The following is a 27,116-nucleotide window of genomic DNA, read 5'->3' on the forward strand; positions in this document are numbered from 1 at the left end:
CATCCAAACTCCTAGTGGAGAAAGAAAGGGTTTTTTTGGGGGGGAAATATGTGGAACCTGTAAAAGTAGGCTTATCTTGGAGACTTTCTTAAACCGTCTATTGGGATCTTCTCTGGTGAGATCGAGAACGACAAACTAGGAAAGACAACCTCGCTCTCTTTGCACACATTTGTAGTGTTTTCGCCTCATGGACAATGGGTGGTCCTGCTCTTTTCCCAGGTCCTACGTGTGAATGCCTGGAATGAGGACTTCGCAGAGCCCTGCAATCCTCTTCGAGGACAGAATTAAAAAGACACTAAAACCACTCGCCCGATTCTGTTAACGTAACAATGACTGCTTCGCAAAGGCTCTGCACTTGGGCTGGCGGCACGCGAGGAAACGAGTCCCCCGGACCCCGGGCGGGCGGGCGCCAGCCCCGCGGGCCGCGCGCGGAACAATGCGGGCCGGGACCTTTGTGCGCCGCTCCGCGCCCGCGCGCCGGCACGTACGTCGCTTCCACGTGTGGGGCCGCGAAGTGCATGTGCGGCGATGTGAGAATATGCTGGGACCGATCCGGGGAGCGGCGCCGCGGACAGGACCGGGGGAAGGTGCGTGTGGGCGTGCGCCGCGCCGCGCCGGCCGCCGGGAGGGAGCCCGGGCCCCGCGCGCCGCGCGGCCGGCGCCGCACAATAAAGTCCGGGGGCGGGCGGAGGTGGAGGAGGCGGCCCGCGAGCGGCCGCCCGCGCACACACCGCCATGTGAACAGCGCCGCGTCCTCGCAGGACGGAAACTTTCCCGGCGGCGGCGCCCCAACTTCCCGCCCCGCCTGGGCCCGCCGCTCGGCAAGGAGACCCCCGTAAGTCCGGCGGCGGGGCCTCCGCGTCCCGGGCCCTGGCCGGCCCCCCGGGCCGCCGTGCTTCCCCAGCCGCCGGGCTCGCGCTCGCCGAGGTGCGGGCTGTAAACATGGCGCCCTGAAGCGCCGAGCGGCCGGGGGCGGCGGGAGACGCCGGGGAGAGCGCGCGGCCCGGCCCGGGGAACCGAGGAGGAGGGCGGCGGGGAGGCGCCAGGGAGGCCCGGCCCGCGGAGCCAGGGAGACACCGTGGAGAGTGGAAGGCCGGGCGGCGGGGAGCGCGGGAGGATGGGCCCGCGGAGCCGGAGAGGAGGGCGGTGGAGAATCGGGAGGGTGAGCCCGCGGGGGCGGAGGCGGAGGCCGGCCCCCCCCCTCCTCACCCCCCCGCGTCCGCGGCCCAGACCCGGGAGGAGGCGGCGCAGCGGCGGGGCCGGGCGCGGAGCGGAGGGCGGGCACCGCGGCGGCGGCCAGGACCGGAGCATAATGGTAGGAAGGCCGTGCGGCAGGCACGGGGGCGCGGGCGGGCGGGCGGGGGCGTCCGTGGCCTGCGCGTCCGTGGCTTTGTGGAGCCCGGGCCGGACTGCAGCCTCTCGGGGCTCCGAGCGGGCGTGACCGCCGCTCGCCCTCTCGCCAATGGCCCCGAGTTGCCCGCGGAGCTTTGTGTGCGGCGGGCCCGGGCCTGCGGGGGTCCCGTCGGCGCCTCCTCGCCGGCGGGGGGGCCCGGAGGGAAGGCCCGGACGCGGGGAGCCGGCTCGGGGCCTACTCGGGCGGGGAAGCCGGGGTGTCGCGTGAGCGTCGCACGCCAGGTCCGCCCTCCTCGCGCGGCCAGGCCTTGGGGCCCGCGGCCGCGCTTCGAGGTCCTCGGGAACGCGGCCCTGTGGGCGGGCGGAGGGCGGGAGGGGGGATTTGCAGTCGCGGCTCGTGTTTTGGGAGCGAGGAGCGAGGCTGGGCAGGCGGTCCCCGGAGATCCAGGCGAGGCTGCGTCCGCGTCCCCCGCGGTTGGGAGGGAACCCGGGGCAGCGCGGCTTTCGCCGCCTCAGCAGGCCCGTCAGGCCCCGGGACTGCCTGCGGGGGCCACCCCTTCCACGGGGCGTCCGAGAGCCTCTGCCGGGCGGGGGGCGGGGTGGGGGCTCCTGGAGCGTCCCGGGGACCCAAGTTCCACGTGGACTGCCCCTCGCGCCTCTCCTGGGCCAGCTGTGAAGGCGCTTGGACGGTGTGGGCATGGTGGCGGGGGTGTGCCTGGTACCCGTGTGTCCGTGGTGCCCGGTGTTGAGGGGTGTGGGCATGAACTCGGTGTCCCCGATGGTGCATGGCGCCGGGTGTTAATGTGCTCGCGATACCCGGTGTGTCCAGGGGGCCCGCTGTTATGTACACGCCGTCTTCATGATACTCGGTGTGGACATGGTGTCCATTGTGCACGTGGTACCATGGTGCCCCGTGTTATGTCTGGTGTCTGAAGAGGACCTGGTGTGGGCATGTGATCACCTGTGTTGCATACGGTTTGTCCGTGATGCCGGGTCTGCACATATATGTGGTGAGTCTGTGAGCTTAAAGCAGGTGCCCAGGCAGCCTGTGCAAGGACCGGTGCCTGATGGTGGGAGAGGCCCACCCGACTCTCTGAGGTGTCCCTACTGGGCCCTCTGGTCTGCCCCGCCCAGGTGTTCTGCGTCCTATAGTAAGTCCTGCCCATGGAGGCAAGAGCTTGCTTAAACATGATTTAATCTGTTGGTTGAAAGGCACAAAGTACAACATTTATTTTCTTTTAAACTGGAAAATGTAGTAGTTGTAGCATAGTGACTACTAGGGGATGTATACATAACCTTTGGGGAGGGGGTTTGGGTCATTGATTCAAATTAATGGTTGGAAGTTATCAGGGAGATAGTCTTGGTTGTACTTTAGGAATTTGAGTGCTTTCTGGTTAGCAAAGTCACCTTTGATTATTCGGAATTCTAACTTGTACACAAAGCAGGAGATAAAATGCGAGTTTTGGCCCCGGCCGGGTGGTTCAGTTGGAGTGTCCTCCCATAAACCAAAAGATTTTAGCTTGGATTTCCCAGTTCAGAGCACATATCTAAGTTTCGGGTTTGATCCCTGTCCGGGCGCTTATGGGAGGCAACGGATTGATGTTTCTCTTCCCTCCTCCCCCCCTCTCTCTAAAAATAATAAACATATCCTCGGATGAGGATTAAAAGAAATACGAGTTTTGTACAGGTGTGTAATTTTTCTTGTCTTTGGCTAACTGGTGCTGGTTACAGTCATTATTTTGTTGGACTCTATAAGATGGTCAGGTTAGAGAATAAAGGATTAGAAGATATGGGATGTGATTATGACAATCAAAATTTTTTCTTGCTTAACTCTACCCGTGATTAACAGAATTTTTATTTTTCACATGTACTTTTTTGCCCTAGTTGTTTTTCATATGAAAACTGAATCTCCCTTTTACATTCTGTAATTGGGTGACTTATTTTTGCAGTTACCTGTTGCAAGGTGTTTAAAAAATGCAAGTGCCTCCAGCTTTACAAAGAAAAACCAATATAAATGTCAATGTTAAAATTTAGCTCCTTAGTTCATACTAAATATTACTAGGATATCATTACGCTGGTACTTTGGGTGGATGTCATCTTGCATGTTTCTGTGAATTGACATGTGTTTGTTTGAACTCTCACCCTTTTGTAACCCTATCCCCTTTTCCTTTAAGGGTTGTTCAGATAGTGTATAATAGAAACATTCGTACCCTTTGGCATACCTTAACTGAGACAACTAAATGAAGCTAATTAAGAATTTTAACATTTGTAATGGAAGTATCAAATGCAGTCTAATACTACTTAGAGCCCTAAACCTCTGGCTTCAGATTTTCTTACCGTATCTTTCAGTTGAATTCCACATGGAAAAATAAGCAAAGAGTATATATAGAAAAAAAAGTTAAGGAGAAAATGGATAGTCATATTTATGATAGTTAAAAACTTTTCACTGTTTGAAAACCTTAATTTGGACTTCACATTGAATACTTTTATTAGTATTCAAACCTTAATTTGGACTTCACATTGAATACTTTTATTAGGGTAATTAGTTTTTTTGCCATTAGAGAGGTAGCATAAGTGGAGGCTAAATGGCTTGGGTTTGAATCTCACCTCTGTTATTTACTAGCAAAGTGATCTTGGACAAATTACTTAAACTTGTCATGCCTGGTGTCAATTTCCTCATCTGAAAAATAATAGTAATTGTACTATAGGGTTATTGACTCATACATGAATATAGACTAATTCAATTCATTTGAGTCAAATTCAGTGTTACTAAGACTTTAATGTGGAAAGGTGAGAAGCTCTGAAATTATATTATTGTCTTACTAATTTGAGTTTGACTGTCGTAGCATACCTCTTTTTCCTTTTTAATTATCTCAGAAGGTTAGAAAATAAACATTTGTTATATTTCTTGGGCCTCATTTACTTAAAGCAATTTTAAGGATCTTTCTATGATTAACTTTTTAAAATTATAAAATACGCATGACATAAAATTTGCCATCTTAACCATATTCAAGTGTACAATTCAGTGATAATTAAATACATTAACATTGTTATGCAACCATAATCACCATTCATCTCCATAGCTCTTTTCATCTTGTAAAATTTAAACTCCATATCCATTAAATACTTAACTCCCCATCTCCTCTCTCCCCAGCCCCTGGCAACTGCCTAGCATTACTTCTTAATATTTGATGAAGAATATAGGTAATTGAAGTACATAGTGTGAACATTCTTATTTTAACCATTGGTTTTAAATGAATATTCTTGTCTTTTTCCCACATCTGTCACCCTATCTGTAACTGCTTCAGGTTGTATGTTTTATATTTGCTTGAAGCAGATGGACTTTCTAAATAAAGAAACACTGCTTGGCACCTCTTAATTTGATCATTGTGGAACTAATCCCTCACCAACATTTTTACTAGGAATTTTGACAAGTAAAAAATAACTGATGTGAGTTTAATTTTTGCCTGTATCTCTTGCATGATAACTTTTTTGTTGTTTTTGTTAATCTTTACCTGAGGATATTTTTTCCATTGCCTTTCAGAGAGTGAGGGAGGGAGGAGGAGAAAAAAGAAAGATAGAGCCCTAACTGGTTTGGCTCAGTGGATAGAGCGTCAGCCTGCGGACTGAAGGGTCCCAGGTTCGATTCCGGTCAAGGGCATGTACCTTGGTTGTGAGCACATCCCCAGTGGGAAGTGTGCAGGAGGCAGCTGATCGATGTCTGTCTCTCATTGATGTTTCTAGCTCTCTATCTCTCTTCCTTCCTCTCTGTAAAAACTCAATAAAAATATTAAAAAAAACACACCAAAAAAATAAAGAGAGATAGAAACATCAACTGATTGCTTCTAACACCCCTCCCCCCTCCCCCCGCCCACACACACAAAAACTGGGGGTGGGGAGTGAACCACAACCTAGGTATATGCCCTTGACCTGGAATTGAACCAGAGACCCTTCAGTGCTTGGGCTGGTGGTCTTTCCACTGAGCAACACTGGCCAGGACTTGCATGATAACTTTGTTATTTCATTGGACTAGTGTTGTCAACTTTTCAAAACAGTTTAAATCTGCTTTGGTGCAGTGATTCTGTAAAGATTACTAGTGATCTGAAGGTTCTTCACATGTCCTTCTTTGGCCTTGATTTTAGAAATGTTTTGGTATTCACAGGTTTATTATACAAAATGAGTATATAATAATAATATGCATCACATATTGTATGTTTACCATGTCTCAGCCACTGTGCAAATTTCTTTACAAACACTGTCCCACATGATCATCTTAAAACATAGTCTTCCTTTTAATTATGGAAGGTTCCACCTCCTCATAACACACCCCCATTCAAGTACACACACTCTAATGAGAAGTGAATGAACTAGGAGTTTGTGAGAGAATGTGATTCATATAACAAAATCCCTGTAACAAGAAGTAAAATGATAAAAATGAAGATAATGGGAGGGAGATAAAAATAAAAATATCCAGTAGTATAGTCTTTGAATAATCAAGTCTTCACTAATATCGTAAACAGATATGTACTGCCTTAAGGGAAGATCTTTTTGCATGTGTATGTGCTTGCTATTACTGATTTTTCCACTTAGAAAATTCTTTATTTAGTTTCTATTGTGAAAATGCTGTACAATGTTTAATATCAAAATTACTTACAAATGCAAGTAAATAGTCTGTAAAAGAAAAAAACTTATTTGGAAAATAAAAAATATTCGTGTATCCATTATGTGTTTAGTAGGGAAATTTAGGAACTTCCTAGATATTTAATTCAGTTTTATAAACATGATTTATATGGATCTGGTAGCTATACATTTAGTTAATCTTTCATTCTATTATTTTGGGTATGTTTTCTGTTCAATAAATGGCTAAGTGTTTGCCTAACTTTATGTGAAATTAAAGAAAAATGACAAAGGCAATGAAATACTGTTATATGAGCATTTATAAGGGATAATATTGACTCTTTTCTATTCATTGATGAGAAGTTCCCATTATGTGCTGGTATTCATTAATTGGAAAATGTCTGTTTCTGAAAACTTCTACAGTTTTTTATTTTTTTGTGGGAACTGAGTACTATTTAAGTACTAGAGGCCCAGTGCATGACATTCGTGCACTTAAGCGGGGGGAGTCCCTCAGCCCGGCCTGCGCCCTCTCACAATCTGGGAGCCCTCGGGGGATGTCCAACTGATGGCTTAGACCCGCTGCCTCTGGGGAGCGGGCCTAAGCCATCAGTTGGACATCCTTAGCGCTGCTGCGGAGGCGGGAGAGGCTCCTGCCACCACTGCTGCGCTCATCAGCATTGCGCCCAGCTCAGGGCTTCTGGCTGAGTGGTGCTCCCCCTGTGGGAGCACACTGACCACCAGGGGGCAGCTCCTGCATCTGCCCCCTGGTGGTCAGTGCGCGTAATAGTGACTGGGCGTTCTGCTGTTCAGTTGATTTGCATATTACCCTTTTATTATATAGGATAGTAGGTAAACTAGTTTTGTTTTATTTATTTATTTATTTATTTTTATTTTTTAATATTTTTTATTGATTTTTTACAGAGAGGAAGGGAGAGGGATAGAGAGTTAGAAACATCAATGAGAAAGAAACATCGACCAGCTGCCCCCTGCACACCTCCTACTGGGGATGTGCCTGCAACCAAGGTACATGCCCTTGACCGGAATCGAACCCGGGACCTTTCAGTCCGCAGGCCGACACTCTATCCACTGAGCCAAACCGGTTTGGCACTAGTTTTGTTTTAAATAAATACCTTTATAGTTCAAGTTACTCCATAATTGATCCGATTCATAAGATTACATTAAAATATAGTTTTACAATGGGTAGAATGTTTTAAGAATTTATTCATTTATTAAACATAGTTATTTATTGAAACTGTACTATGTACTAGACCCTTGCTAGGAAGCATAATTATTGAAACAAGTGCAGTGCAATGTGACAGAAGAAAGTGTATGATGTATGTGAGTTAAGATACATTGTATTTGAATGAAAATTATTTTTGAGGTCTTAACGATGATTTCGAACTTTGTGATTTCACTATATTAACTACCTGAGGATTTTTAAAAACAGCTTTGTTATGATTAGTAATTTTTTTGTTCTCCAGATATTTTCCAAGCATTTAAGTGAAAAGTGGACCCACTTAATATTTTTGATTTTTTTTCTAGTTTGATTTACTAGTATGCTAAGTAAATTTATAACTTGAAGAAGTATGATTTTTTCCTAGCTAAAATATTTATGCAAACACTAAAAGATATATATGTGTGTATATATACATTTTAATGGATTTATATTAAGATTGGGAGATTTCACAGTTGGGATTAAAATGCTGTTTTTTAAAATGGCATAAATACATTTTAATTTGACTGTGTAGGCACATTAGTTCCCATTAGAAATCTATATAAGCAGTTTTTAGAAAGCTTTGTGTCATTATAAATGTTGCTTGTGGCAGCACCATTTTTTTTTAAAGAAAAAAAGGTTTCGTCCTAACCGGTTTGGCTCAGTGGAATAGAGCGTCGGCTTGCGATTCCGGTCAAGGGCATGTACCTTGGTTGCGGGCACATCCTCAGTAGGGAGTGTGCAGGAGGCAGCTGATCGATGTTTCTCTCCCATTGATGTTTCTAACTCTCTCTCCCTCTCCCTTCCTCTCTGTAAAAAAAAAATCAATAAAAAAAAGAAAAGAAAAAAGGTTTCTCTTATTGAGCACCTACTATAGTAGGCAAATTACATAACTCCATTTCTTTCTCACAACAGCATGAGGGAAGTTAGTATTACAGTTGAGTATATGATAAATTCCAATATTACAGTATAATCATAACTCCCCTATAACGTATGTTAAGAGAGCAGACTTAGGAGGGTGAAGTTACCAGTGCCTGAGGGTCTCTCAGAATACATGATCAAGTGGGTATTTGAATTCAAGTGTATGACTACCAAAACCTATGGCTGCTCTGTCTCCTAAGAGTCTCTAAGTCCTTGAATCTTTGTATTGATACCACCTTCATCTCCCAAATGTGCCTTTATTTATGAGTCTGCCAAACGGGGGGATAATAAAAAAATGTAAAACTAAGCTCAGTCTTTATACAAAAGTAGGAGGTGGAAAGAAAAGGAATATTAGAATCTCCTAGTAATCAGAATGTTCCATCCATACATAAAGTTCTGGTTAATTCCAGTTTCACCGGCAATTTAAGAACAAGCGTCTATAATTGGCTTACTTTCTTCTTGTCATTTTTGCAGCTAGGATTATGAAGATACTTGGCATGGGGTGGAAGGGGAGGAACCTACAACTTTATTTTAATATGTATAGGAGAGAAATGTTGGAAAATACTTGGAATTAACTTCAACATTAAAGTGTTTTTACTATATGAGAAGGGGGGTCATATAGCAAGAACACTTTAGCATTCCCTCTGTTGGGTAAGTTCAGTTTGTATTGAAATAACTAATTACTTGAAAGTTGCTCTAATTGTGAAGACTTCAGAGTTCTGTAGATGTTTACCATCATCTAAAATATGAGAAGCATATGGTGAAGAGAGAAATAGATCAACTGAGTTGTAGCATTCACATCATGCTGATATTCATCAATGGGGATGTTACATAGTAAATGTGACTTCCTCATAAAATAGCTATGGAAAGATTTTTAAAAAAAATATTCTATTAATGAAGGCTAGCATGGGGAATGCTTTTGCATGGGGAAACTCTGAACTTGAAAGCCGTTATGAACTTTTTAGTTTTCTTGTAGACTGACATCAGTTTTGTGAGGGGAATCTCTGGAGATGGATCTGGGCTCTTTTCTAAAGTCACACAAATTTTAACTTTGTGAGTTTCAAATTTTTATTTTTTAAAGTAGGTTGTGGTGTATGTATGCCTTCTTTTAAATATTTCTTTTTGAAAGGACTTACAGAAAATGATGTAGCCTCTGACCTTTAGCTCTATGTCTCAGAAATTGTCTTTCAAGAAGAATATTCATGAAGTTTCTTTTTTTCTTTTATTATTTTTAAGATATATTTTTATTGATTTCAGAGAGATGGGGAGGAGAGAGAGATTGAAACATCAATGATGAGAATCATTGATCAGCTGCCTCCCGCATGCCCCACACTGGGGATTGAGCCCACAACCCAGGCATGTGCCCTTGACTGGAATCGAACCCGGGATCCTTCAGTCCGCAGGCTGACGCTCTCTATCCACTGAGCCAAACCAGCTAGGGCTTCATGAAGTTTTTTAAAGGGGGTTGACAGCCTGAAAAATAAATGCTTCCTAGAGGAAAACCTTGAGTCTTTTGTGGTTTTTCTAAAATGCTCCTGTATTGTCGCTCTCCTGGTCATGGAAGGTGGATATCAAAGTTAGGGTTGATTGGGGTTTCCTGATAGTCCTACATCAGGTCTGAGGTGAACGATATTCAGGAGATAAACTGCCACTCAGCTTCAGTGTCTCTGGGCTTTTCCGTAATTTGAGCAGTGGCCTAAAGTTCCTGCTGGTGCTGGAGTAAGCTTTCGACGCTGACAGGTAGCAGAAGAACTTGGTTGTCTTTCCCTAGACCAGCGGTTCTCAACCTGTGGGTCGCGACCCCTTTGGGGGTCGAACGACCCTTTCACAGGGGTCGCCTAAATACATCCTTCATATCATATTTACATTACGATTCATAACAGTCGCAAAATTACAGTTATGAAGTAGCTACGAAAATAATTTTATTGTTGGGGGTCACCACAACATGAGGAACTGTATTAAAAGGTCGCGGCATTAGGAAGGTTGAGAACCACTGCCCTAGACCAGTGGTCGGCAAACTCATTAGTCAACAGAGCCAAATATCAACAGTACAACGATTGAAATTTCTTTTGAGAGCCAAATTTTTTAAACTTAAACTATATAGGTAGGTACATTGTTATTAACTTAATTAGGGTACTGCTAAGGCTTAGGAAGAGCCACAGTCAAGGGGCCAAAGAGCCGCAGTTTGCCGACCATGGCCTACAGTCATGCAAACCATCGTGGGTTGTGTCTGCAGGCAGGGTTGAGATCACACGTGAAGGTTTTTCAGGCCCTTGGCGGTCTGGCTAACCCTGGCCTTTGGATTTCAGGTGATCCTTGATATTCCTCCAGATTGAGGGTGTCATTTCCACTTTCAGGTTGTTCCCCAGAGACATGGGCATTGCAGGGGCAGATTCAGTGTCTGAGCTGAGTACCAGAAGAGTATGAGGGAAGAAGCCCTGTCACTGATAACCAATGTCTGCACCTTTCCATGCTGAGCCGTGCCTGATAATGACCACGGTTTCTCTTCATCTCTGATACAGTGTCCATCAGTTTTACATAGCAGATGGGAAGTCAGGGAGGAGGGAGTGGCTCAGGGACTCCTCAGCTGGAGTCTCTAACAAGGTCTCAGCCTTATTTCATTTGCTTTTATGAGCATATGGCACAGGCCATCCACAGCTGATTTCCAACTGGTGTCAGTCTTTATACTGTTCTTTCTAGTTATACTCAGGTGATTAAAACAAAGTTTTATCTGTTTTTAAACTGTATTAAGTCAGGTTTTTCTGAAATATATAATTTTCTCAGTTTTAGATTACCAGATACATTCAAGAATTACATTAATTGCCGAAACCGGCTTGGCTCAGTGGATAGAGCGTCGGCCTGCGGACTGAAAGGTCCCGGGTTTGATTCCGGTCAAGGGCATGTACCTGGGTTGCAGGCACATCCCCAGTAGGAGATGTGCAGGAGGCAGCTGATCGATGTTTCTAACTCTCTATCTCTCTCCCTTCCTCTCTGTAAAAAATCAATAAAATATATTTAAAAAAAAAAAAAGAATTACATTAATTGCTGCTGTTAGGGTTGCATTTTAAATAGAATATTTTGTGAAATTTTACCTTGAGGAATAGAGTAGAAATGTTAAAAGGTTTGCTATTATGAGTCAGTATTTGTTCTTAACTAGAGGTACCATTTCATAGAATAATCCTACATATCATAAATAATAGGAAAGGAAGAGGATCTGAAGTCTGATTCATAGAATTTAAAAGTTTAGGGTCTACAAAACTGCCCACTAATCTCTGCTCTAAGTCTCCTCAACTCAGGAGGCCACAGGCTTCGTTCAGGCTCTTCCTGCACTGTGGCCTGGAATTTGCTACTAGGTAGTAAGATGTAATTGTAATCCTCTCTCATGCACTCCCCCAACCCCCCATGGATTTTAATTCTGTCATTCGTGATATATATATTTTAAAGTTTTTTAAAATTGATTTTTAGAGAGAGAGAAAAACATCAATGTGAGCATGGAACATCAGTCAGCTGCTTTCTGCACACCCCCTATGGGGAATTGAGCCCCCAACCTGGGCATGTGCCCTGACTGGGAATCAGACCAGAAACCTTCCCATGCACAGGACAATGCCCAACCAACTAAGCCATACCAGCCAGGTCTCATTCATAATATTTGAGTGGTTTTAGTCTAACTTTCTAGCCTTATTTCCTGTTTCCCTAGGTAAAACTTTTGTTTCAGCCATTCTGTTTATTCTTTTAATAAGTGGCTTTTAAAGTACACAAATAATATTGATTGAATAAATATTACTTTTTAAATATATATTTTTATTGATTTCAGAGAGGAAGGGAGAGGGAGCTAGAAACATCAACAATGAGAGAGAATCATTGATCGACTGCCTCCTACACATCCCATACTGGGGATTTTAAGCCCACAATCTAGGCAGGTGCCCTGATTGGGAATCAAACCGTGACCTGGTTCATAGGTCGATGCTCAACCACTGAGCCACGCGGCTGGGCATATAACTTTTGTTCAAGTATCCTTTTTTTCCCTCCTTATTCCATACCCAATGCTGAAGTCAGCTTAAAATTTAATTTGAAATTAGTTGGCATTTGAGATCTCTGTCAGTTTTCATCTTTCATTTTATTAGCCCACAGTGATCTGTCCCCTCAAACTTCTACAGCATTTAAAGTTTGCCTCAACTAGTTCTTATTCTTTTGCCTTTTATTATTTAAACTTTACCCCAATAATTATCTTCCCAATTCCTTGGCTTATAAACACTGACTTTTTAAATACCTTTATAATACCTAGTGTGTACAGTGCTATATATATAGTAGGTCACATGAGTGCATATAGGTAGATAAGTGTCCCTTTATCTTTTCAATGCAAACATGTTAAAGCAAAACCCAAATTCTGGATGAATTTACCCTCCTTGCCTATACATGGAGAGAAACTAGAGAGCTGAGTGGTGACACTGTATGTAGGTTCTTGGAAACTGACATAGGTGGCCACCTGAGCGCTCAATCATACTTTATTTCTCTGATCAGTTCATCTTCCATTTTCCATAAAGATTTACTTAACTTTCTTTTCTTTCTTCAACTCCCCCACTCCCACACTTGTAGACCAGTTTGGCATCTTTTTTATTTTTTTTAAAGAGAAGAAACTGCATCATGTTGGAAGTAACTTACTTTGTGCACTCACCATCTCCTTTTGTCATTCTCTTCATGTGCCCATAGATCGTTTGCTTCAGAAAACTCTCACCTATTTTACTTTAATCCTCTTCTGTACTGGCTCTCTTTTATTTACATTCAAATATACTCAGACATCTCCTACTATTACAAAACTAGAGGCCTGGTGCACGAAATTTATGCACCAGGGGAGGGTGTCCCCTCAGCCCAGCCTGACCTTCTCCAATCCGGGATCCCTCCCACAATCCAGGACTGCTGGCTCCTAACTGCTCACCTGCCTACCTGCCTGATTGCCCCTAACTGCTCCTCCCCGCCCGCCAGCCTGTTCACCCCCAACTGCCACCCCCTGCCGGCCTGGTGGCCCCCAACTTCCCCCCTCTGCTGGCCTGGTTGCCCCTAACTGCCCCTCCCCCCTCCCCCCCCACTGGCCTGGTCACCCCTTACTGCCCCCCCCCCCCCGTCTGCCTGATCACCCCTTACTGCCCCCTGCCGGCCTGATCGCCCCCCCCCCCCCCACCCCCCCTTCCCCTCCCGCTGGCCTGATGGCCCCCAACTGCCCCCTTCTGCTGGCCTGGTTGCCCCATGCAGCCTGCTGTTCAGTCGTTTGGTCGTCCCTCACCCCCTGTGGGCCTTGTTGCCCACGTAGCCTACTGTTGGTTGTTACTGTGACGGCGTCCCAGACAGTTTGCATATTCATCTATTAGTAGAGAGAAATACAGTAAAAATGTTTTCTGAACTCTACACTCACTGCTCTGGTTTTCTTTTTTCCCCTTTATAAACTTTATCCTTTCTGAACCCTCAACAAAAGCATTCTTTTGTTTCTCTTTTCTGAGTCCAGCTTCTACCACCATCATATGATTGGAATTGCTCCTGAGAGGTTGTCATGACCTCCCGGCTGCCAAAGGACTGACTTTCCATTGTCCAGTCCATCACCCTGTCAGCTCTGTTCTAAGATTAGTTATGCTTATGGTTGCTAAATGGCTGCATCAGTTTGGGGCATCATATCTAAACGTAGTGATAGTAAAAAAAAACAAACCAAAAAAACCCAAACCATTTTATTACATTTTTATTGATTTCAGAGAGGAAGGGAGAGGGAGAGAGAGAAACATCAATGATGAGAAAGAATCATTGATTGGCTGCCTCCTGTACACCCCCTACTGAGGATCGAGCCCTCAACCCAGGCACATGCCCTTGACTGGAATCGAACCCGGGATCCTTCAGTCCGAAGGCCGACACTCTGTCCACTGAGCCAAACCAGCTAGGGCAAGAAGAGACCATTTTATAGGAACTAGGACATCTGTCCTAAAAGTAGCATAATCACACTTTTCCCTCATTGAGGCATACAGCAGGTGCTGAGCCTGATATCAGGTGATAAGAAAGGTGGAATTACCATGGTTGATACAGACTAAATTTCTAAGCTAAATAGCCGTTGGGAGTCTAATCCCTCTGACCTGCTGAATTCTTCAGTGACTTCCCATTGCCATTAGGTTAAAGTCTTAAGTCCTTTATGATGTGTATGAAACTCCACATAAACTGGCCCCTGTGTCCTGTGCTACCTTTATCTAATCTTTCTTTGCTTCTACCTTGCTGACTAATCCTAAATATCCTAGAGGCCTCAGGTTAAATGTCAGTTCTTCAGGGAAATTACTAGTATAACGATCCTACAAGTTGAGGTAAAGGAACAAAACCTTCTCTGTACCTTTCTGCACTCCCACAGCATCTGTACTCCCAACAACAAAAATTGTTGTTTAATGTAAATAAATGCTGACTGATTAAATGACCTGGGTATTACAGCATAGAATAATGAAAGAGTTGATGGGTAGGGAGCTATGAAATACCCTTGACTGTCCCTTAATTATGGTTAAAACTAGTGTTGCATGTGCTTAAATAGCATTTGTATTAGCTTGCTAGGTTACTATTTTTTAAATATAAGTATTTATAGAGTTTAATACAAACACAGTAAAGTATAAAAATATTTTATCTTACCATCCTATCTAATAATAGACAAACATGGTAATTGACCGTACCTTCACCACACCTCCCATAGGCTAGTCAGAGTGATATGCAAATTAACCACCAACAAAGATGGCGGCTAATTTGCATACTGTAGGCAGGGCAGGACAGCGGGAGCCGCCATCCAGGCCCCCGTGTGCGGCCCCTGCCGGCGCGGGGCTCAGGAGGCACGATCAGCAAAGCGGGACTGGGGATTGGCGAATGGGCGCAAGGCAGACCTCCTGGTCCTTCCCCTCAGCCAGCAGGCTCCTATCAGTCTTCAGTTTCTACTGAAAGGAATGTGGTGCCTCCACTGCGCAGCCTCCCAGGACTTAAACTCGCAGGCTCCAGAGTGGAGACTTCAACAAGGACTTCAGCACCTGCTCAGTGGATTAACACCACCTCCCTACTCCACAGCTGCTTCTGTGTCTGCAAGAAACTGCGCATGGTCCTCCCTGTGACATGGGTGGGGCCAGAGCCTGAGTTGAGCGGTTCCACGATAGGGATAGCAGCTGGACCAGTGCAAGGAGGGAGGGAGGGAGTGTGGGGAAGGAGCAAGGGGGAAGCCCTGGTTCCCTGCTCCTCCTTCCACAGGCATGGCCTTGGCTGCTGTTATGATAAAAGGAGTTGTGTTTTTCTAACTCTGTCTGGGTAAAGGAAACAAGTGTCTGTTGACTTCTGATCTTACTCTTAGAGCTGCCAGTTAATCCCTCTGGATGCATCATATCCAACCTCCAAAGGATCCGAGGGGCAGGATCAACCTTCGTTCCATAGTTGAGGAAACTGACCAATAAACACATGTGTCTCATGCCTCAGTGTCAACTCCCGCAGAAATCTCTGGGTAATGACTCAGATTCTATATCTAAGGGTATATTTTCTTCTGTTTTCATGTTTAATTCAGCCCCAGGAATCAAATAATACAATAAAGAATAAAATGAGTTCAGAGAGCTCAGCATTGTATTCCCAGGGCCTTTGGTCCCACACAAACCGCAGAGCTCAGTTATCCTGAGATGAAAGGAAAGGAAAGAGAAATGTGAAAGGTTTCCCAGCTCAGTCACAGAGACATCTCATAACCATGTATTAAGGACATGACATTAACTTAGGGGTGGAAAGGACACAAATGAAATGGAAGATGGAGCCATTTGGAGTGAGCAGGCCAGCAGGGGGGCAGTTGGGGGCAAGCAGGCCAGCGGGGGAGGGGAGGAGTTAGGGGCGAGCAGGCTGGCAGGGGGGTAGTTGGGGTGAGCACACTGGTACAGGGGGCAGTTAGGGGTGATCAGGCTGGTGGGGGGGCATTTGAGGGCGAGTAGGCTGGCGGCGGGGGGAAGTTGGAGGCAAGCAGGCTGGCAGGCAGAGTGGTTAGGGGCAATCAGGCAGGCAGGCAGGTGAGTGGTTAGGAGCCAGCAGTCCCAGATTGTGAGAGGGATGTCCGACTGCCAGTTTAGGCCCGATCCCTGTAAACCGGCAGTAGGACATCCGTCCAGGGGTCCCAGATTGGAGAGGGTGCAGGCCAGGCTGAGGGACACCCCCCTCCCCCCCGAGTGCACAAATTTTTGTGCACTGGGCCACTAGTTGTTAATATTTCTATATGGAAGTTATGTTTTGATATATTTAGGGATGAATTTTATACTTGTATCAAGTATTATACTTTATTATATTACTTAGGAGGAGGGCAATTATTTTTATGAGAGAAAAAAGGCTGAAGCAGAATCTAATCAAGTGAATTATTTTCGCTCTTTTCTCTCTCCCTTTTTATGGAAACCTGCTCCTCAGACTAGAGAGTAACATGTATTATCCTGCCTACATCACCTTCAAAAACAGAGAGGGAGAAAGCTGAAAAATGTAGTCATAAGTGAAGGAAGTTATTTTCGAGCTGCGTCAAGGTTAGCCAAGGAGGCATGATGAATGTGAGATCTCTGTGCTATTCTGGCAACTTTCAGAGTTGAGCCATGTCTTAGGCTGTGGCCATTTTAAGTGCTGATGAGATGGGATTATTTTAGAAAATAATATGCCTTTATTAGTCATCGTTAATAGTTATGTACATTTTTTTTTAGTTTTCTGGAGACTCAGTCTCTTTCCCCGTCTTTCCCAATAACCTGTAAGTTTACTCCTTGACCTTAAAATTCTTAACACATTGCCCTAAGCAGTTATTACAAACCGATTAGGAATGTGAAATGAAACTAAACTTTTTTGACACCCCTTTCTGAGATTATGGGAAACATTTTATCTAAATTAAAACTCAAAAGTACTTTAGAAACTGACATTTTATTAAAATAACAAGTATTTGGCAATTTAGCTATAGAGAGTGCCAGATTTACTGGCAGATATTGTCAGTGTCTGCTGTTGCTTGTGTCCACTGTTGCCATACACTTTACAGTGTGTAAGATAATTATAAGATTTCAGATTTTCTTGCATATTTAATAAAATATTTATACCTTTTTAAAGATATCATAAACTTTGAGATGTATGTTATATCAATTCAATACTATAGCATGGAGAATAAAAAAACCAAATCCTGCCCTGGCCAGTGTGGCTCAGTTGGTTAAGCTTCGTCCCATTCACTGAGAGGTCACTGGTTCAATTTTGGGTCAGAGCATATGCCCAGGTTGTGGGTTTGAGCTCCAGTAGGGGGCATATAAGATACAGCCAATTGATGTTTCTCTCTCTCTCTTTCTCTCTCTCTCTCTCTCTCTCTCATTAGTAAACATATTTAAAATAACCAGATCTTTCTCAGATGTGGAATGTCAGTCTAAATGCATGCTGTTCTGGATGACATTTGCATTGGTGCAGAGCACGTACCAGGAACCTTTGAGCCATGTGCTTGTTCTCACCCTGTGCATGGACTTGCCATCTTTGATCTAGAATATGGTCCTGTAATTTCTTAGTTGGTTTTTTTTTCTATTGCTTTTTCATTATAGCAAAATATAGTAAAATAAGATTTGCCCCATTGTTATTTTTTATATGGACTGCTAAATAATTGATGGTTTTAAAAAATTATAATTAACTTTCATGTAATCAGAATCCAAGGAAAAGTTCAGTTGTAAACTGGTCTAATTTAATGAATTAAAGAGATGATAATTTTAAAGGTAAATGTATTAGGAAAGAAGAGGTCAGTATAGATCAAGATATCACCTAGATCTTGTCTTTTAGAAGTATGCTGTGACTATTAATGTGCATGAAAGTATAAACCATTATTTGAGTAGACACCTTTTAAATCCATTCAAACATTTAATAAGATGTGTTACTTTTAGTGTAAACTAATAACATCAGATAAAATTGACTTACTAACTTTTGTCTCTCTGCCCTTGAATACCTTCAACATGGTGCTATTGTATGCTCTCAAGTATTTCATATTTTATCAGTTCTGAAATCCAGAATTTCTATTTGTCATGTTCTTCAGATTTGAAATTTACCATTCTACAAATTATGACAAATTCCTTTTGAAAAAAAGAAGTATTTGAGAAATGAAGCATCTGGTTAACTTAGCATGGGCTAGTATGATTGTTATGTAATAAATGAATGGCTGATTAAAAATAATTTTAATATAAAATATGATTTTGTAGCCAAAACCGGTTTGGCTCAGTGGATGGAGCATCAGCCTGTGGACTGAGGGGTCCCGGGTTCGATTCCGGTCAAGGGCATGTACCTGGGTTGCGGGCACATCCCCAGTGGGGGATGTGCAGGAGGCGGCTGATCGATGTTCCTCTCTCATCGATGTTTCTAACTCTCTATCTCTCTCCCTTCCTCTCTGTAAAAAATCAATAAAATATATTTAAAAAAAATATGATTTTGTAGATTTTTCAGTTCTTGGAAGACAGTGGTTGTGTTATTTTAACTGATGTGCTAGGAAACTAATGTTATGAGTAAATTATAGGATCACAATAATCCCTGTTCTACCATGCTGACATTTATCATCAAAGTTGGTTATCTCTAACTAGAAATATCATAAAAGCTTTAGTTTTAAACCTACTTAAAATGGTTTTCAGGAGCTCTTTAAAATAATGTTATAAAAATAGCTGTTCGAAACATTTAAAAAGATCACATTTTGTTATAATCAGTTAATTCTTGTTATTTGCTGTAGATATATTCCATAAACTCACCATAAACACTGAATTAGTCATTACTGACTCTTTTCCTCTTGGGGAATACAGAGTTAGGTCTGTGAGCCTCTGGTCACCAAAATGCCATTTCCATTATATAGATTGGTTTGCCAACATTCTTGTAAAACAAGCCACTCTTGTAAAACAAACCTGTTCTTCTATATAACCATTTTCCTGTATTAACAGTTTTTTCCACCCATACTATCTATCACTTTTTAAAACATGCCAGCCAGCTCTACCTGAGGAGGAATTAGTATTTTCCTGATCCTTGGTAACATGACTATAAATTTCTCTGGCTTTCAACCTCCAACCTTCTGTTCCACTTTTTGTTGGTTGTCATCTCATGGATCCATGAATGTAGCCACTTTTTTATCTTTTTCGTAGTTCCCTCACATACTCTAAATGTTATTTAGCACTTCCAAAATACCCTTGGGCACAGATAGCACACTCCTCTTCCTTGTTTTAGGTGTTCCTGATAGCTGTTTGCACCATAACTTGTACTTAAATGAAGCTCATCCGACATATCACGGCCTATCTTCAAAAATACAAAAAAACATGGCACTAGATTGCAAAAAGGACACTGTTTGCAGTCTAAGCTGGAAGGAGAAGGCAGAGTGTTGCCCAGCTCCATGGACTCAGCTGGGAGCATGCGCATAACTGCAGAAGGCTGAAAGTATTCAAGAGGGGTTACAAATAATTTTAGCAAGTTAGTGAATTTACAAATATGGAATCTGGGAATAATAAGAATTGACTGTAGCTTCAGTAGCTAAAGATTTGTGTTAGGGTTTTTATGATGATTTTTATGTCTTAATTATTTTATAAAATAAATTTACTGAAATTTCATGGCTACAAATGCAATATAAGAAAATTTTTCTTATTTTGAGTTCTGTTAATTGGACTTTTTTTTTTCTCTGTAAGTTTTAGCTCTTTTTCCCAGATAGAGCTTAATATACACTAGGCTCTTGGTAAATTTGGCTTTAAAGAAAGGATCTGAATTTCTTTTTTCAGAAAGCATTTCATATGTTTAAACAAATCAGATGTACTTTAATGAAGTTGAAATTGTTTTGGTGGGAAAGTGGACAGTGTTTAGAAGTTTTTTAAAATTTTAAGTTCAGAAAGGTGATTGATACCAAAGGTAAAAATTTTAGATTGATAAATTTGATTACATAAAAATTTAACTGGAAAAAACCCCCATTATAAACAAAAAATAAACTAAGACAATGTTGGCAACGTAAATGGTGACCTAAAGGGTACTGTTGTTCAGGTGTATAAAGAATTTTGGAAAATCATTAAGAAAATGGTAAATAACACACAGAGAACACAAACAAGCATCTTTCTAAGGGAGAGCTGCTAATGAAGCTCATCTGACATATGGCCTTCCTGTGCTCAGGAACACTGGACAGCATCATACCTAGGGCCATTTTAAATAGCAAAGCAACAAATACAAAAAACGTGGCACTAGATTGCAAAAAAAAAAAAAAATTACTTGAAAGATGTTTGGTCTCAATAGCCCTCTTAAAAGCAAATTAAAACAGGATGCCATTTTTGTACTTTTGGTGAAATTTGAAACAAGAACAAAATAGTAATCTACCTGACCGGTGTGCTCAGTGATTGAGCATCAGCCTATGAACCAGGAGGTCACGGTTCAATTCCTGGTCAAGGCACATTCCTGGCTTGTGGGCTCAATCCCTATTGGGGGGTGTGCAGGAGGCAGCCAATCAATGATTCTCTCTCATCATTGATGTTTCTATCTCCCCCTCTTCCTTCCTCTCTGAAATCAATGAAAATACATATTTTTAAAGAACAAATAATCTGAAATGGTTAAATGTCTGTAATAGTCATGATCTAAAAACTCATACCCTATATTCCAAGAGTTCCACTCTCTTCAACTATGACCAAAGAGGTGTTCTGATATTTTAGTGGACAACACATTTAAAATAATTTTAAAAGGAAAAGGGAATTCTTGGAGAAACATGCATACATAAAAGAGGTTACTGTGCCATTGAGAGGTGAACACTGAAGGAGGAGATAGAAAATTACAAAAATCAAATACACACATGTAAGAAGCATGACCATTTGGTTTGCAGCCAGTGAGTTTGACCCCCTCCCTCCCAAGGGACATTTGGCAACTTCTCAAGACATTTTTTATTGTCATGCCTTGGGGAATATTATTGGCACTTGGTGGTCAGAGACCTGGAATGCTGCTAGCAACCTACAGTGCACAGGGCACCCCATAGCAAAATTACCTGGCTCACGAGAGCCCTGAGGTTGAGAATATTGGTGTAGGGGCAGACAGCTCCTGTGTACCTCACTGAAGGGTTGATGTACCACTACATATGATGATGGTCCTGAGCTATTAAGAAAATGTGTTTGCTATATACTTCAGTTAAGCAGGTATGGGTGTGCCTAATATATGTTATATTTCCAATCACATTATTTAAAGACATTTTTTAATGCTTAAAGAAATCAGCACTTATTTGGAAAATTTTATACCTATTTTTGAAAAGGATAATCTAGGCCCGTGGTCGGCAAACTCCAGCTTGCGAGCCACATGCGGCTCTTTGGCCCCTTGAGTGTGGCTCTTCCTAAGCCTTAGGAGTACCCTCATTAAGTTAATAACAATGTACCTACCTATATAGTTTAAGTTTAAAAAATTTGGCTTTCAAAAGAAATTTCAATCGTTGTACTGTTGATATTTGGCTCTGTTGACTAATGAGTTTGCCGACCACTGATCTAGGCATTACTGTATTTTAGTGTTTTATTTACATGAATCATGTAACTAACTTAATTGGAAAACATTTTTTACCTTTTCATGTGATTAACTTAACATTAATCACAAATTTCATATGCTAATCACAAATATGATATACACTTTAGCTTAAAGGCCCTTACGTAGGTTAAACAAAACAAGTAGTTCACATGAACCTTCAGGTAATGTGAAAACCACACATTTGGAAGTAGACTGGTGGATTACACTTGAAAGGGATATTTGTGATTATTTTGTCTGAGTTTTCATAAATATCCAGGATATGATTACTTATTAAAAGCACGGAAGGATTAGAGTAAAATTAAAAAATACAAGCAAATCCCTGGCCAGTGTGGTTCAGTTGGTTAGAGTGTTATCCTGTATACTGAAGGGTGTTGGATTTGATTCCCATATAGGAAACATACCCAATTACAGGTTAGATTCCTGGTTGGAGACAACCAATTGACGGGAGACAACCAATTAATGCTTCTTTCTCACATCACTGTTTCTCTCTCCCTCGCTCTCTCTTGTCCATCTCCCTCTCCTTTGCTTTCCCGAATCAATGAAAAACAGAGCCTCCGGTGAGGATTAAAACAAACAAACAAACACCAAAAATACCATTATAATACTTTTTTTTTTTTTTCATTTTTCAGTATTTATTGAGCATCTCTTCATTTGTAAGATCTGGGCTACAGTGGTGATCAAAACAAACCTGCATTCATGGAATTTCCAATCTAATGGAATGATAGGTTACAAACTGGCTTTGTCAGTTTCCCATAGTTTTCTTATGGTAAGGATCTAAGGTTGGAATTGACAGTGTACTCATGATTTTATTAAATACCTCATCTTCTTTTCCTTGAGATAGTCCTGAAACTTGATCTCAATGTTACTATTTAGTTAGCACTCTGCATTTAACGTAGATTATAGTTTTGTCTCTCTACTAGTTACCTTGATACTTGAAAAAAGTAGTGTTTGTTGTTGTTTTTTGGTAAGGCAGCATTTGAGACTAAGTTTCAGTAGTTGTAACCATTATTAAGATTTTATTTTCTAGGCAAACTTCCTACATTCTTTTTTTTTTTGGACTTTTATTTTTATTTTTTTAATAATTAAATCTTTATTGTTCAGATTATTACATTTGTTCCTCTTTTTTCCCCCCATAACTCCCCTCCTCCCAGTTCCCACCCCACCCTCCGCCCTCACTCCCCACCCACTGTCCTCATCCATAGGTGCATGATTTTTGTCCAGTCTCTTCCCGCATCTCCCACACCCCTTTCCCCCCCAAGCATAGTCAGTCCATTCCCTTTCTATGTCCCTGATTCTATTATAATCACCAGTTCATTCTGTTCATCAGATTATTTATTCACTTGATTCTTAGATTCACTTGTTGATAGTTGCATGTTTGTTGTTCATAATTTGTATCTTTACCTTTTTCTTCTTCTTCCTCTTCTTAAAGGATACCTTTCAGCATTTCATATAATACTGGTTTAGTGGTGATGAACTCCTTTAGCTTTTCCTTATCTGTGAAGCTCTTTATCTGACCTTCAATTCTGAATGATAGCTTTGCTGGATAAAGTACTCTTGGTTGTAGGTTCTTGGTATTCATCACTTTGAATATTTCTTGCCACTCCCTTCTGGCCTGCAAAGTTTCTGTTGAGAAATCAGCTGACAGTCGTATGGGTATTCCCTTGTAGGTAACTGAGTTTCTTTCTCTTGCTGCTTTTAAGATTCTCTCTTTGTCTTTTGCTCTTGGCATTTTAATTATGATGTGTCTTGGTGTGGTCCTCTTTGGATTCCTTTTGTTTGGGGTTCTCTGCGCTTCCTGGACTTGTAAATCTATTTCTTTCACCAAGTAGGGGAAGTTTTCTGCCATTATTTCTTCAAATAGGTTTTCAATATCTTGCTCTCTGTCATCTTCTGGCACCCCTATAATTCTGATGTTGGTACGCTCGTAGCTGTCCCAGAGGCTCCTTACACTATCTTCGTATTTTTGGATTCTTTTTTCACTTTGCTTTTTCCGGTTGTGTGTTTTTTGCTTCCTCGCATTTCAAATCTTTGACTTGATTCTTGCGCTCCTCTGGTCTGCTGTTGGGAGTCTGTATAATATTCTTTATTTCAGTCAGTGTATGCTTACTTTCTAGTTGGTCCTTTATCACACCATTGAGGGTCTCATTAGATTTCCTGTACATCTCATCAAGTTTATCGACAGACTCTAGAAGCCTCTTGAGAGACCTCAAAAGTGTGGTTTTGAATTCTATATCCAGCAGCCTGCTTTCCTCCGCTTCTGTCCTTTGTGGCCTGTTTCTTTGTCTTGGCATTTTTTTATGCTTCGCTGTGTCGATAGAGTGGCTTTCCGTGTTAAGTGTCCCAATTACCTGAGGTAGACACTCTTGGTGCACCCCCTTGTGGTCTCTGTGAGCAGTCTTGTTGAAGTCAAGTCTTGATTGTTGTAGGTAATTACTACTTGACCTCCAGGCCAACTGGCTGTGAGAATCAGCTGTGTTTGCAGTGGGAGAACTTCTGTCCTCTAGGGAGGTGCTAATCTAGCCTTTGCCTGAGGCTATCCGGCAAATGCCTCTGTGCAGGGCTTGGGCGGGGCGGGTCCCACGGGATCAACAGGGCAGAGGAGGGAGCAGTTATGGCTGCTCTCAGTCCGTCCCCAGGTGCTCTGCCTCTCTGTCCCAGCAACAGCTGCAAACCTCGGAGGGACCGAAGCCAGACAGTCCCGCTTCTCCCGTTTGAGTCTGGGTCCCTAGAGACTCGCCCAGATCTGGAGCTCAGAGTCTGAGGCTCCCTCCGGATTGAAACAGACAACCGCGCCCTCAGCCACCAGCCCGCGCTGCGCGCACTCCGCACCTTAGTATTTTACTTCAGCACTGCGCCTCCTTTGATTCTCGGTTCCTCCTAGTTGTAGAACTTCCATTCAGCCAGCCTTCCTGTGGTTCTGGATGATGTCCGTTCCTTCTTTTAGTTGTATTTTTGAAGTGGTTGTTCGAGGCAGCAAACTCCAGCATTAACCTATGCCGCCATCTTGGTTCTCCCCATTATAATACTTAATATTTAGGTTATGTAGGGGCAGATTTTTGCATTGGTATTTGAGAGTTTGCTGTATATAATCTATCGTGTTTTTTAAAATATTTTTTGATAGTAGATGGGAGGGAAGGATATTATAAAGAGTTGTTTGAGGATTTTGGTCAAGATGGCAATGTAGGTAAATGGGGTACTTGCATCCCCTGACAACCACATTAAAATTACAGATAAACTACAGAACAACCATCATTCAGAACCGCCTGAAATTTAGCTGAAAAGAATTTCTACAGCTAGGGATTTAAAGAAGCCATTTCGAGACTGGTAGGAGGGGTAGAGATTGAGAATGGGATGATAGCCCCAAACCTACATGTGGCAGATAAAAATTGGGAGGTATATCTTGGCTGCAGAGGTCTCACCTGAGGAGTGAGGGGTCCTCGGTCCCCCCAACCCAGGGTTCCAGTACCAGGAATAGAAGGCCCCATAATTTCTGGCTGTAAAAAAAAGTGGGTATTGAGGCTCATGGAGATGGAGGGTTGCTGGAGTCCCAGGCATTCCTCTTAAAGCAGCGGTCACCAATCTGTGGTCCGTTAGGTCTGAAAGGTTGGTGACGCTGGTTTAAGGAAACCTTTAGAGCAGTGGTAGCCAACCGGTTCGCGGACCTCTGGTGGTCCATGAGGTCTGAAAGGTTGATGATCACTGTCTTAACGGGCTCATACACGGACTTATTTGGACTGACTCCCTCTGAGCTCCAGCACTGGGACAGCAGCTGAAAAGGCACCAGAGACATATGGGTACAACAGAAGGGTGCACACAGCACACATGGAGGGTGCACCTGGAATGCCCAGTTTGGGTGACCAGGGAGGCTGTGCCACTGGGACCCACAGGACTCGTACTACATAAGGCCACTCTACCAAGCCCAGGAGGCATAGCAGCTCTACTTAATAAATAGAAACAAACATAGGGAGGTAGCCAAAGTGAAGAGACAAAGAAAGTGTCCAAAATGAGAGAACAGAACAAACCTCCAGAGAAAGAACTAAATGGAGACAATTTATCAGATGCAGAGTTCAAAACACTTTTTATAAGTATGCTCAATGAACTTAGAACTTCAATAGCATACAAAAGGACATGGAAACAATAAAAATGAACCTGTCAGAAATGAAAGATACACAACTGAATTGAAGAATTTACAAAGAACAGTAGAATAGATGAAACCAAGAATCACATCAGTAATTTGGAATATAAAGAAGCAAAAAACAATCTGAACAGCAAAAAGAAAAAAGAATCCAATAATGTAATGTAAGGAGCCTCTGAAACAGTGGTTCTCAACCTTCCTACTGCCTCGACCCTTTAATACAGTTCCTCATGTTGTGGTGACCCCCAACCATGAAATTATTTTCGTTGCTACTTCATAACTGTAATTTTGCTACTGTTATGAATCGTAATGTAAATATCTGATATGCAGGATGTATTTTCATTGTTACAAATTGAACATAATTAAAGCATAGTGATTAATCACAAAAACAATATGTAATTATATATGTGTTTTCCGATGGTCTTAGGTGACTCCTGTGAAAGGGTTGTTCGACCCCTAACGGGGTCGCGACCCACAGGTTGAGAACCGCTGCTCTAAGACTACTTCAATTGTACCAACATTAGCATGGGGGTGCTGGCAGAAGAGAGAGAGCAAGAAATTGAAAACCTATTTGAAAAAATGACAGAAAGCTTCCCTAATTAGTGAAGGAACTAGACATACAGTCCAGGAAGTGCAGAGTCCTAAACAAGATGAACCCAAAAAGGCCACACCAAGCACATCATAATTAAAATGCCAAAGGTTAAAGCAAAGAATCTTAAAAGCATCAAGAGAAAAGCACCTAGTTACCTATAAGGGAGTACCCATAAAACAGCTCATTTCTCAACAGAAACTTTGCAGGCCAGAAGGGAGTGGCAAGAAATATTCAAGGTGATAAAAAGTCTCATTGATAAGAAAAAGCTAAAGGAATTCACAATCACCAAACCAGTATTAAAAATTTAAAAAAAAAATTTTTTTTTATGAAGAGGGAATAAAAAGATTATAAATATGAGCAATAAAATAGCAGGAAAAACATATCAATAATTCAATATAAAAAACAGTAAATGAACAAGAACAGAAACAGACATAAATACAGAGAACATTTTGATGGTTGCCCGATGGGAAGAGAGTTGGAGGGATGGTTGAAAAAGATTGAAGGGATTGAGAAGTACCAATTGGTACTGGCCAGGTAGCTCAGTTGGTTATTGGTAGAGCATTGCCCTCATATACCAAAGTTGCAGGTTCAATTCCAGGGTCTATACAAGAAGGATCCCTAAAGTGCATAAATAAATGGAACAACGAATTGATGTTTCTCTCTCCCCTCCCCTTCTTTCTCTCTAAAATCAATTTAAAAAGAAGTACAAATTGGTTGTTATAAATAGTCATGGAGATGTAAAATAGTACAGCATGGGGAAT

General features: G+C 42.4%; 1 protein-coding gene across 9 annotated transcripts in view; it reads left to right on the forward strand.

The window, feature by feature from the left end:
* The first annotated feature begins 484 nt into the window (after positions 1-484).
* ZMYND11 (zinc finger MYND-type containing 11) overlaps positions 485-27,116 on the forward strand; it is a 146,845-nt gene continuing 120,213 nt past the window's right edge. For 2 of the 9 annotated variants that reach the window (XM_070390901.1, XM_070390943.1), the window contains exon 1: positions 635-835. The gene's annotated coding sequence lies outside the window, so the exon portion shown is untranslated. Of the gene's footprint in view, positions 588-633; positions 836-1,207; positions 1,316-27,116 lie in introns of those variants that run through there. The other 7 variants (XM_070390972.1, XM_070390937.1, XM_070390911.1 and 4 more) reach the window with 6 other exon arrangements.

This window comes from Myotis yumanensis, unplaced genomic scaffold (genome assembly GCF_028538775.1).
Source record: "Myotis yumanensis isolate MYYU_CA2020_CCGP unplaced genomic scaffold, mMyoYum1.0.hap1 SCAF_1, whole genome shotgun sequence".
Taxonomy (NCBI): Eukaryota; Metazoa; Chordata; class Mammalia; order Chiroptera; family Vespertilionidae; genus Myotis; species Myotis yumanensis.